The sequence below is a fragment of the Ovis aries genome, chromosome 7 (assembly GCF_016772045.2).
Source record: "Ovis aries strain OAR_USU_Benz2616 breed Rambouillet chromosome 7, ARS-UI_Ramb_v3.0, whole genome shotgun sequence".
Lineage (NCBI taxonomy): Eukaryota > Metazoa > Chordata > Mammalia > Artiodactyla > Bovidae > Ovis > Ovis aries.
The window spans coordinates 32034628-32047114 of NC_056060.1; positions in this window are offsets into that span (position 1 = coordinate 32034628).

The window sequence follows — 12487 nt, forward strand, 5'->3', positions numbered from 1 at the left end:
GCTTTTGAACTGTGGTGTTGGAGAAGACTCTTGGGAGTCCCTTGGACTGCAAGGAGATCCTACCAGTTCATTCTAAAGGAGACCAGTTCTGGGTGTCCATTGGAAGGACTGATGGTAAAGCTGAAACTCCAATACTTTGGCCACCTCATGTGAAGAGTTGACTCATTGGAAAAGACTCTGATGCTGGGAGGGATTGGGGGCAGGAGGAGAAGGGGACGACAGAGGATGAGATCGCTGGATGGCATCACTGACTCGATGGACATGAGTTTGAGTGAACACCGGGTGTTGGTGATGGACAGGGAGGCCTGGCGTGCTGCAATTCATGGGGTCACAAAGAGTCGGACACGACTGAGTGACTGAACTGAAGCCAAATGCCTGTTGATGAGCACCTGGATTGGATGTCCTAACTATTATAAATAATGTTTCTATGAACAATGGAGTGCATGTATCTTTTTGAATTAGTTTTCATCTTTTGGGGGTATATGCCCAAGAGTGGGATTGCTGGATCAGATGGTAGCTCTATTTTTAGTTTTTTAAGGAACCTCCATACTGCTTTCCACAGTGGCTGCATCAATTTACATTCCCACTAACAGTGTAGGATGGTTCCTTTTTCTCCACACCCTCTTCCGAATTTATTATATGTAGGCTTTTAGATGATGGCCTTTATGATGGATAGCTTCCCAGGTAGCTAGCTCAGTGGTAAAGAATCCACCTATCAAGCAGGAGATGTGGGTTCAATCCCTGGGTCAGAAAGGTCCCCTGGAGGAGGAAATGGCAACCCACTTCAGTATTCTTGCTTGGAAAATCCCATGGACAGAGGAGACTGGCAAGCTACAATCCACAGGGTTGAAGAGTCAGACACTAGTGAGTGAGCATGCACACACCCATTCTGATGGATGTGATTTTGATTTGCATCTCGTTGTGGTTTTGATCTGCATTTCTCTAAGACTTAGAGGATGAGATGGTTCCATAGTATCACTGACTCAGTGGACATGAATTTGAGCAAACTCCAAGAGATAGTGGGGTATAGAGGAGTCTGGTGAGACACAATTTAATGACTGAACAACAATAGAGGAGAAAGTTAGGTATCTGTTTCATAATACCTTTTGAAATAATGCTGATTTTATTTAATATCTTTGGCTGGGGAAACTGTGCGAAGGGAACAATATGGACAGAAATGCATTTTATACTAATGGAACATATGTAGTTCTCCTTGAAGTATATGTATTGTTATTGCTAGTCGAAATACAGCATCTATGGTGCTGCTGTGTGAGTCGAGATAAAGCAAAGTTTAAAAGTACATAATTAAAAATAGACTATCAAATACAGGAAAGAAAAATTTGAAAAGCTTTATCTGAATCTTGAACACCACAGGTTTGCACTGTGTCAATCCACTTATAAGTGGATTTTTTTTTCAATGAGAAATACTACAGTACCACACAATCAGGTTGATTGAACCTGTGAATGTGGAACTTTCAATATGAGAACTGACTGTGAAGTTATAAGTGGATTGTCTACTGTATGGGTTGGAGTCCCTAACCCCAGCATTGTTCAAGAGTCAGCTGTACTTCTATTTTTTTTTAGTCTATTTTTCTTAGAAAAGACAGTGACCCATTCAAAATAATGTTTAATAAATGAAGATTTTCATAACAGTTAATTCACAACAATATTCACCTAAAAAGGGGAACAGCTAAGGAAATTGAGGCATATAGAAATTAATGAGAAACAATTGGACTAGGAAATTCACTGAAGAAGAAACATGAATAAAATTAAGCCTCATGATTAGGGAAATATAAAATAAAACAGCAATAAGATGTTGGGTGTACTAGACTGATAAAAACTAAAAGAGATTGTTACTAAACACTTTGAGGGACCGCCCTGATGGTCCAGTGGTTGGGACTTCCAGTGCAGCGGCTCTGGGTTCCATCCCCGGTTGGAAAGCTAAGATCCCACTTGTCTCGTGGCCCAGAACCAGAACAAACAACAGAAGCAATACTGTAACAAATTCAATACTTGAAAAAAAAAAAAAACCCACTTTGAGTGAGAGTATAGAGAAAAGGGTACTCTCATACACTATTGGTGAGAAAATAATTGATTAAAAATATGGAACTGTGTTAGGGAGCTTGGGATCAACACGTAAACACTGCTATATTTAAAATGCATAACCAGTAAGATCCTACTGTGTAACATAGGGAAACTGCTCAGTGTTATGTGGCAGCCTAGAAGGGAGAGGAGTTTGGGGAGAATGCATACACATGTGGCTAAGTCCCCTTGCTGTTCACCTGAAACAAGCATAACATTGTTAATTGGCTATATTACAACATAAAATAGAAAGTTAAAAAAAAGGTAACAGTTTTTGGAAGACAATTTGGTATTATCTTTCACTATTTAAAATGTTTATTCTCTTTGACCTTGTAATTTCACTAATATAAATCCAAGAGAAATCTTCAATTTTAAGCTAAAAGATAATTGTATGAGGGTGTTTATTAAAGGATTGCTTCTAAGAGAAAAATCAAAATCTGCAAACAATTTACGACTGATATCCATTTATAGACAGAAACATAAATTATAGTGTGAAAGTGTTAGTCACTCAGTTGGGTCCAACTCTTCAAGACCCCATGGACTGTACCCTGCCAGGCTCCTCTGTCCATGGGATTTCACAGGTAAAAATACTGGAGTGGGTAGCCATTCCCTTCTCTGTCGGGATCTTCCTGACCCAGGGATCAAACCCAGGTCTTCTGCACTGTAGGCAGATTTTTTTATCAACTGAGCCACCAGAGAAGCCCAAATTATAGTATACTCACATTATACCATATAACCATTTATAGGAATGAACTCTTACTGCTGAAAATATACTGACATGTTAAAAAGGGAGTAGAATAATATGTAAAACCTGCTTTATTATATGAATATGTCAATAAATACATAGAAAAGGACCTGAAATTATATATTCTAAACTGTTAATCGTGGTTAGCTTTAGGTAAGTGGGATTGGAGTCCTCACTTTTACTTTTGTACTACTTAGAGTTCTAAGTTTTTATAAGAGCACCTGTTTTAATTAATTTAAAACTGAACCAAAAAAGGTAGCTTAGTATTTTGTCTTTGCACTTTTTTACTGTGATGATATATGGAAAAGTCTATATAAACTTTCAACTCTGATATATTTAACTTGAGGTAGTTGGTTAAGTCTTTGGATTTCCTCATTTTGATATTGTTTTGTACCGTGTAAATGCACAGCTCTGAATTGCACATGGTGCATGATCACCCAGCTTCACGTGAGCTCCCTTCAAATTCTGAAGAGGCAGTGAGTAACTTCTGTCAACACTGTTGAGGGTACACTACTAGACATTTAGAGAAGATAAAAAGAAATCTTAGAAAGTAAAGCTCCCGTTGTCTTAACGTGATATATAGGAATCTAAGAACATTCTGGAATAAAATAAATACAACAAAAAAATGTCAGTATAGAGTAATTGCATGCATTCAGAAAAGATGAGAAAAATGGAAGGCTCAGTGAAAACTATGAGAAGCGGCCTTGGGCATTTAGTACACAAAAAGCAGGCACAGGCAGTTCTTGAGTTGGGAATCAAAACAAAGTACATTATGTAAAAGATCATTTTCTCGGAATATTTAGTAGATTGCTGAAATAAACCGAAAGGACCTAAACAATAAATAACTGCCAGAAAACATCATTGAAAACAAACAAGCCAGCTACATAAATACCCATTAGGTCACGGGGTGGTATCCAACAAACATGCTCCAGAGAAAGTGAAGGTAGGTATCAGTGAAATGGGTAAAATATTTAAATAGGCTGAAATTTGGGGAGTGACTGTAAGAGCTTTATCCTCTGGGGGCTTCATCTTCAGCATTGACCTTGCTGTCATATAAAAAAAGAACCAAACATGTATCAAGTCTCTCTTAGCTCCAATTGTCCCTTTGAAGGTAGAAATTTTACAAATAAAATACATTAGCATTTTTTTTTCCTTTTCACATTCTCCTTGAACACATGTAAATCACTGCAGATGGTGACCGCAGCCATGAAATTAAAAGACACTTACTCCTTGGAAGAAAAGTTATGACCAACTTAGATAGTATATTCAAAAGCAGAGACATTACTTTGCTGACTAAGGTCCGCCTAGTCAAGGCTATGGTTTTTCCTGTGGTCGTGTATGGATGTGAGAGTTGGACTGTGAAGAAGGCTGAGCGCCGAAGAATTGATGCATTTGAACTGTGGTGTTGGAGAAGACTCTTGACAGTCCCTTGGACTGCAAGGAGATCCAACCAGTCCATTCTGAAGGAGATCAACCCTGGGATTTCTTTGGATGGAATGATGCTAAAGCTGAAGCTCCAGTACTTTGGACACCACATGCGAAGAGTTGACTCATTGGAAAAGACTCTGATGCTGGGAGGCATTGGGGGCAGGAGGAGAAGGGGATGACAGAGGATGAGATGGCTGGATGGCATCACAGACTTGATGGACGTGAGTCTGAGTGAACTCCGGGAGCTGGTGATGGACAGGGAGGCCTGGCGTGCTGTGATTCATGGGGTCGCAAAGAGTCGGACACGACTGAGCAACTGAACTGAACTGAACTGAAAGACATTTTGGGGAATGGTTTTTCATTTCATTGTTCTTGCTTATGTTTCAAAATAATGTTTTATAGTAACTCAATGTGACATAAATAGGTAAAAAAACATGATAGATGGATAGACAGACAGACAGATCTACATAGATTAGATATATATTGGTCTCTGTCCTTGGTTCCTAGCACAGAGCTCTAAAACCCTTGTAATTTCCTAAATAATAAGAACCCTAGAATGATCTCTTGTTCCAGCGTTTGTCTTTGGCCTCTGTCCCTGACACAGACCTCCTAAAACTTTTGTAAATTCCTATGTGATAAAAGCTCTGGGAGCATCTTTTATTCTAATAAGGTGACTCTCAGTAGGTTCCTGGATAGCTCCTGAATCAGGGACAAGTCATGATTAGAAGCTTGGAATTTTTGGCCCCATCCTCTATCTTCTGGAGAGGGGAAGAAGGTAGAAACTGACTTAAATATTGATCATGCCTATGTGAGAAAGCCTCCATAAAATCCCAATAGCAGGGAGTTCAGAGAGTTTCTGGTTTGGTGAACACATGGAATCTCCACCCTTTTCCCTATACCTTGCTCTACATATCCCTTCTATCTAGATATTCTTCTGTATCCTTGATCATATCTTTTTATAATAATCTGTTGTGCTTAGTAGCTCAGTCGTGTGTGACCCTTTGCAATCCTATGGACTGTAGCCCGCCAGGCTCCTCTGTCCATGGAATTCTCGAGGCAAGAAGACTGGAGTGGATAACCATTTCTTCTCCAGGGAATCTTGTGACCCAGGGATCATACCTGCTTCTCTTGCATCTCCTGCATTGCAGATGGATTCTTTACCATCTGAGCCACCAGGGAAGCCCATGATAAACTGGTATGAGTAAATATTTCCTTAATTCGGAGAGCCGCTCTAGCAACGTAAACCTGATGAGTGGCCCTTTGGAATCTCCCATCTATAGGCTATTACCTGGGCTTGCAACTGACATATGCAGTTGAGGGGGAAGTCTTATGGGGCTGAGGCCTTCACCTGTGAAATCTGATGCTACCTTCAGGCAGATGGTGGCAGAACTGAGTTAAATTGTAGGACGTGAAGCTTGTATCATTTGTGTGGGGGAAAACCACAATATTGAAAGTGAAGTGATCTGTGTAAAAGTAACAGAGACACATAGAAGAGAAACACAGAAGGGAAGAATTGCTTTTCCCTACACAAAAGGAGAAAACTGATTTTTCTCCCCTAAATACTCATCTACTGTGAGTTCTCCATTTTAAGTAAAGAAAAACCAGTTGTTCCTGTAGCACTTTGTTCATAGCTCTTACAGCACTCACCATGGTGATTTACTAACTTACATCTTATCTTCACCAGACATGAATTCTTTGAAGTCAAGGACTGCTTTAATTTCATCTCTAGTACTTTGCCTGGTATATAAATTAATTGATCAATTAATGAATACTTCTAATATAGATATCTTTTGTGCACTTATCAAAGATGGATTATTTTTTGAGAGGTGGACTTAACACCACTCTGTAATGAATTTTGATGACAGGTTTTCTGAAGTGTCTCTCTCTATCCCTTACTGAGTACTTTTGGTTTTATAAAAGAAGATCAATATTAGAAGTGAAGGCGAAGAAAAAGAATTAAAAAAAATCAAGAAATGATTATTGTTAGAATTAAATGAATTACATTTCAAGTGATTGCCAAGGAAATTTGACATGTAGATATATGAAAAGTATAAAATAAACTGGAATTATACATAAATAGAATTTGTGAATCTGAATGAAAGCTTGACACAACCTCTAATGTCATTTATACATTTGACTGGATAGGCGCTCCAGAGATAAAAATTTAAAATATAAATTAAAACTTGTCCTTTTGGAGTAATAAATTACTAACACCATGTAAAATATTTGATAAACACCTATCAGACAGCCCACATGTTATTATACAAAAGTAATTTGATACTTATGAATATTGAGGTTTCATACAAACTTGGAAATGATGGATAACTAAATATAGATATTAAACAGATATACAGAGTTAATAATGTCATGGGACTATCAAGAATAACTATATTTCTTTGATGTAGACTAGATCAAATAATGTAGGATTGTAGAAAACAATTTTATTTTACCAAGTCAATTCTAAAAAGCTCTATGAAAACTATCAGGGGATATACTTAAAATAAACCAGGACAATAAGTTACTAAAGAGAGACTGTTCAAAGTACTTGGCACAGCTTGGCAGGGCACCCAGAAGGAAGACTGGTATGATCCAACAAAGGAAGGAAACTTGAAATAAACAAAGATTGGCTAAGACCCAGAAGATAATAAGGGTGTGAAGTGTTTTAGGGCTTCCTGATAAACAGCATTAGAGCTGAGGGTGGCATTCTCTAGTATGAACGAAAGTCAGTGTCTTTTTAGGATTTTAAATCTTATGGAGAATGAAAGCATCTCTCTCTAGTAATGTAAGGACTGGGCAGATATCACTGGAACCGAAGTTTTCAGCATCTAATGACTTTTAAACACAGCATTTTTCAATATGGTGTATACTCTAGATTTTATCAAAGATACTAAAGGTATTATCATAGGATTCCAAAACGGACAAATTTGTGGATGCTAATAAGGCTAGTGTCATGAGAGGTAAACAACAGCATTTTTATTACCTGCCATGACATTTTCTCATATAACATTTTCTCTTGTATTTTCTAGATGCTTCCTTTTGATTTTCCATGTCTCCCTAGTTAGAATGCAACTTTATGAAAAAAAAAAAAATTCACTCCCAGAACTTAAAGTAATCTTGAATATTCTGTTTCTTACAGGTATCAGTTTGGGCTAAAATGTTCGTTAGGGTTTCTGAATGCTGTTATGGGAAAACCGCAATGAACTTTTTGGCCAACCCAATATTCGTATCCATTCTCTTCTCTCTAGCCCCTGACCAGTACCCTATTTTCTTATGTAGACCATTGCGATGACCTTTTTATTGCTCTCCAAATTCCTCACAAATATATCTAGGAAGACATGGAAAACCAAAAGGAAGTATTTAGAGAACATAAGATATTACACAAAGCAGATAATAAAAATACTATCTTTTCCCTCTAATACTGACATTTCATCTATAGCTTTCCTTCTGTCACTATCACCTAACCTTCTACAGTCTATGAATCATAACTATTAAACTATATATTATATATGTGCACACACACACACACACACACACAGAGGCACACTGCCAACACAGGTGGGGGGCTGGAAGGGCCACTGTTACATGTAAACATAGGATCTTAAGTTTGTTCTGACATTATAGTAGAGCAAGGAGAAGTTAGGACAAATTACAAAGTTTTAAGACTCCCTGAGTGGGTTGTGTAAAACTACCAGGGTTCACACATGCCTAGCAAAGTGTGACAAATCCCAATTAAAGTGCAATGTTGCAGAGTGAGAAGAGAAGGGAAACTTCAGCTAAGAAGCAGAGAGTTGAAAAAAAAGAATGTTTTTAGGAAGATTTGAGAGAAGAAGGAAACAAGGATGGAGAAGGAAAAGAGCAGCTCTCAAGGGCATGTTCCTCTATCACAGAGTCCCAGCACTGCGAAGAGCTCAGAATTCATGGTAGGCTTAATCCAAACAGAAGCAGAGATAAGGCGCTGAGTGGTCTAAATCCCAGACCAGAAGGAAGAGGCTAAAAGGAATCAAGAACAAAAACCCTCTTTGGAAAAAAAAAAACCAAAACCCTCTTTGGGGGACCAGGTAAAAGGGTTGAAAATAATGGGGGGAATATTTGACTTTTATACAAAAGTCTGAAGAACAACAGCTCTATTCAAGGTTAGGAAGGACCATTTTTAGAAAGAAATCTATAGCAGGACTTAAGCTTCAGTGTGCAGGTGAATACTGGGGGATCTTGTTAAAATGCAAACTGGAATTCAGCAGGGCTGGGGTGGAGCCCAAAAAGTCTACATTTCTAATGAGTTCCCAGGTGGAGCTATGCTGCTTTGAGTGGCAAGGATTTATCTGGTATTAAATAAGGGTATTTAAAGCATTTTTATAAAAGAAACAGATCAAGGAATTAGTGCTTCCCAATATAGAGAGCTTCATTGGGTTTATCAAAGACTTTAATTATGAAATTATCCTCTCTTTAACCCTTAGTTGAGGGCACTGAAAACATATTTAAGATCAAAGAGGGAATACAGTGCCCTGGTTCAAACCAAAGATAACATTTGAGAACATAATTATTGTTAAATGTCTACCTTATTGAGAAGATAACTGTGTTGTTTACAGCTACACATCTGCATGTTCAAGTGCCCCCAAAGAACTTTCTGTGATGAAAGAAATGTTCTATATCTGAACTGTCCAATTGGTAGCCACTAACCATCTGTGGCTATTGAGCACTTGAAATAAAGCTAGTATAACTGAGAAGTAAATTTTTAATCTTAATGAATTTCATTAATTTAAATGGAAACAGCCACAAGTGGCTGGATGCTGTTGTTCAGTCACTCCGTCGTATCTGATTCTTTGGACTGCAGCATACCAGGCTTCCCTGTCCTTCACTATATCCCAGAGTGAGTCCAAACTCATGTCCATTGAGGGAGAAGGTGATGACAGGGGATAAAATTGTTAGATGGCATCACTGACTCAATGTAGCTAGTAGCTTCCATAATCATTGAAGTTGCTGGCATCACCAAAAGACAATCAGATGCTTTTGCCTTCAGATGGAAGCAGTTTTCCTATCAAGGCTCTAGAATAAGCTGCTGCTGCTGCTGCTAAGTCGCTTCAGTCGTGTCCGACTCTGTGCGACCCAATAGACGGAAGCCCACCAGGCTCCCCCATCCCTGGGATTCTCCAGGCAAGAACACTGGAGTGGGTTGCCATTTCCTTCTCCAATGCAGGAAAGTGAAAAGTGAAAGGGAAGTCGCTCAGTCGTGTGCGACTCTTCGCGACCCCATGGACTGCAGCCTACCAGGCTCCTCCGTCCATGGGATTTTCCAGGCAAGAGTACTGGAGTGGGGTGCCATTGCCTTCTCCCTAGAATTAGCTGCTGCTGCTACTGCTAAGTCACGTCAGTTGTGTCTGACTCTGTGCGACCCCATAGACGGCAGCCCACCAGGATCCTGTCCCTGGGATTCTCCAGGCAAGAACACTGGAGTGGGTTGCCATTTCCTCCTCCAGTGCATGAAAGTGAAAAGTGAAAGTGAAGTTCCTCAGTCGTGTCCAACTCTTCGTGACCCCATAGACTGCAGCCCACCAGGCTCCTCCATCCATGGGATTTTCCAGGCAAGAGTACTGGAGAATTAGCTACCAATCTGCAAAAGAGACCCCAGAAGTGTTCAGATCACATTCGGAAAACTGATAGTATAAAGGAATACATCTGCCTGACTCAGCTAAGAACAGCCAGGGAATTCAAGCCTCCTTTTATCAAAAGCAGAGGTCTCCTACCAAGTCATCATCTATAGGAATACTAACTTGAAATAGAAAGAGTATCCCATGAAGGATCCTGTCTTTGATAATAATATAACATTGATATAATATAATATTATGTTTTATAATAACATAATACAGACACACACACACACACAGGCTTTCAAAGGAGAAAATTTGAGTTTCACCTCTAGCTACATTCTTGCTAATGTATGGCCTTTGGCAAGTCACCTAACCTCTCTGATCTTCAGTACTAATTCCCCCTGTAAATTGAAGTTGATAAAATGCCTAGTGGATAAGAGTGTTAGGAAAGTCACTTCCTGAAGGGCCTTGTAAGTTTTAAAATTCTATGCAATGGCTAATTATTTATTACTCACTAAAAAGGAAGTGATATGCCATATTTAAAACAGGATTCAAGGAACTGCCCAGATTCTTTTGTCGTATTGAACTTGTGTCGCACGCACGTGGCCTTGGAAATGTTATGTAATGGATATTTCAATCCTTCATTTTTGTTGAAATGGGATATAACCTTCAAGGAATGAGCATTCCAAAGCCATTTGGGAGAATGATGGTTTAAGGGAGGAGTGCTTTATTTAGTAGCATGGGGCCTGGTAAGCATCCTCCCTGCTAAGATTATACTGAAAAGAAAGGAAATCACAGACTGCTCATTTCCCTTGTACTGCTTGTAATCTCGTGGAAACTTCCTGTAAAAGGCAGTTATAGCATTACATGTAAACTGATTTCACACTTACCGGATACTACCAGACCAACAATTGCAGTCCTTTGGGAGAAAAATAAAATAGCATACTTATTCTTTATACTTTGTATTAGTTTGGAAGAACATGGAAACCCTAGTGATGGAGAAACAGACTCATGCCAGAGGCAAGGAAACTATTTAGAAACATGGTTACCATTTAGTAATTCCACTGAGAGGCCAAGCTCATTAGCCAAGAGACTGGTTACACTTAAAAAAAAATTATTCATTAAACAAAGTACAGCATGAAGAAAGAGTTCCCTTTGATCTAGGTACATATTAACTACAGTTTTAAAATACAAAATTTTAATAACAACTGCTAAGAAGTAATGTTAAGAGTAATTTTAGAAATGGCAATGTGTACATATATTTTATGTACCATTAGAACTTAAAATGTTGGCATAGCTGTCTCCTTTTGGCTTTCCAAAAATAGAAATACCTGCTGAGAGCTTATTAGTGCAAGGGACAGTGTTTGTGAAACGCTGAAGTGCAGTAGTGTTGAAGTCACAATAGGAAGCCAGAGGGACTCCTGATTTCCATCGCAGTGTCAGTCAATACAGCTTCATCTTTATACAAGCATAAGGCCTTTGCATGATATTTGAAAAGCCTCCATTACTGAAAATCACTGCTAAAGAGAATGCCAAAAAACATGAAATGCAGCCTCTGCCTTCAAGCCTTTAAAATAAACCTGAAGTCAAAAAAGTTGATTAGGAAAGGGGAGGTGGTTATCAATACAAGTATAAAACAGTGAAGGAAAAAAAAAAAGAACTTGTGAAAACAAATTCTGAGTACATAAGAAAGATAATCACTATGGATCAAGTGGTCTGGAAAGAGGGAGAAAGCCTTGGAGTGCTACCTGCCATCTATCAGTGCTTCCACGAGAACAGGACACTTTTCCTGTGCTTGTGAACCCTGGTCTGACACCTGCACGGAACCTAAAACCCACTTGTACTTTGATGATGCTCTATACTGGCAATCAGTCGGCAATTGTGCTGTTGGTTCATGGATGCTTTCGATAATTAATCGTCTCTGGTCACAAAGAGTCGGCCACAACTGAGGGACTTAGCACACACAATAGGGTAAGTGGCTGTGGCTGATTCCTACACCGAGGACAACGGTCCTGAAAACCACCTGTGAGCACCAGCTATTGTGACTGGCCTCTTTCCAAAGATCCACCTGAGCAAACACAGCCGAGCAAACATATGTCCCCTGCCCTGCTGACCCTTGACTTGGCCATAGAATCCTTCTTGACTAGTGTTCTCTGGAACCTATACCATCTGAATGGAGTTGGGACTGAGGTGAAATTGCAGTCTATATTTATCTTCTCATGTGGCTTGTCACATCTTATTGGATCCACCTTCCCTGTTGAACCAGCCCTCCAGCCTTGATCAATATATGCTTCAGCCTGTGATATGCCTTGGACTACCCTGTTTTGTGTTCTCTGGAATGAACTCTCAGTAAGCAGTGTGTTCAGAGATGGGGAGACACAAGTAGTTGTAAGGAAAGCGGGAGAAGACAGCGAAGAGCTAAGAAGGACCAGGCACCTGGCATGCTTCTGAAAAAGCAGATTTCTTTGGCCCACTGCCAATCTGCTGATCACAGTCTCTGAAGTGGGGGCCTGGGAATCTGCATTAAAGCAGTGCTTTCAGTGAACTTAAAAAACTTTTTATGATGGAAACTTTCAAATATATAAAACAGTACAGAGTAACCAATCTTGTTTCATTTAAACACCTGAATACTTCTCTCCACTCCTCA